General features: G+C 35.2%; 1 pseudogene; it reads right to left on the bottom strand.

Annotated features, from left to right (window-relative positions):
* Positions 1 to 332: 332 nt before the first annotated feature.
* Positions 333 to 433, bottom strand: LOC112425107 (U6 spliceosomal RNA; annotated as a pseudogene).
* Between the last annotated feature and the right edge of the window lie 884 nt (positions 434 to 1,317).

The following is a 1,317-nucleotide window of genomic DNA, read 5'->3' as shown; positions in this document are numbered from 1 at the left end:
TATAGCATGTATCAGCACTTCATTCATTTTTTATGATTGAATTATATTCCATTAAATTGATACATCATATTTTGTTTATCTATTTCTCCATTGACAGTCATTTGGTTTCCTTCCACATTAAAACAAAATGGTGGATATATGGTAGGTGTTTTTATCTCCACATTAAAAACTGTTGTGGTTTATAGTAGGTATACATATTTATGGAGTATAGGAGATATTTTGATACAGGTATGCAGTACATCATGAAAAATTGGGTATCCATCTCTTCAAGCATTTATTCTTTGTGTTACAAACAGTCTAATTATGTTCTTAGTTATTTTGAAACATAAAATAAAAATATAGAATGCTTCATGAATTGCCTGTCATCCTTGCACAGAGGCCATACTAATCTTCTGTGTATCATTACAATTTTGTGTCTGTGTGTGTTGCCAAAGTGAGCAATTTCTACATTTTTGCTATTATGGATAATGCTATTTTAAAATTCGCATGCAAGATTCTGTATATGTAGATATGTGCTTTTTCTCAGGTATACATCTAGAAGTAAAATTGATGGGCATAATGGAACTCTATATTTAATAATATTAAGAACTGTTAAAGCGTTTTCTAAAGCAGTTCTATCATTTTCAAATTCCTTTTAGCAGAATAGAAGGGTTTCATTTTTCCACATTATTGCCAACACTTGTTGTTATCTTACTTTTTGATTCTAGTAATCTGAGTGAGTGTGAATTGGTATCAAACTGTGAGTTTGATTTGCACTTCCCTGATGCATAATGACTTGGAGAATCTTTTTGAGTACTTATGTTGTTGAGAAAAAGGCTCGCTGCCTGATGCACATAGAAGCAAAGACCATGGCACTAGGTTTTGAGAACGTAAAAAGAAAAAGGAAAAAAAAAAAAAAAAGGCAAAGCAAAACAAAACAAAAACGCTTTGTTGTGTGTCCACCAACGGTGAGATAAAAGGTCAGTTCAAAACTGTCTCCCTACCCCATTCCCCCTGTAAAATTCCCCGATAGGCACAGTTGTCTCTTCATGCCCCTTCACGGGTTGCATTTGCAAATTTGGGCGGGGGGGCGGGGGCGTGATATGACACAGGCAATGGAAATTTAGGCTGTGATGTCAGCAAGTTCATTTGGCACACACCACTGTTGTCCATATTGGTTCTAACTGGTATCAGCCAGTTTTGTTACCTTATAAGCAAAGAGAGTATCAGCAAGCTGTTTCTTTTCATATTTGCTCTTCCTGTAAGCTCAACACTTTCTATTATTCACTGTTTTCTTTAATTCCTTGGAGCATGGCTACACCTACTGACCATCTGTAT

The sequence above is a fragment of the Macaca nemestrina genome, chromosome 6 (assembly GCF_043159975.1).
Source record: "Macaca nemestrina isolate mMacNem1 chromosome 6, mMacNem.hap1, whole genome shotgun sequence".
NCBI lineage: Eukaryota > Metazoa > Chordata > Mammalia > Primates > Cercopithecidae > Macaca > Macaca nemestrina.
This window is presented reverse-complemented; position numbering and strand designations above follow the sequence as displayed.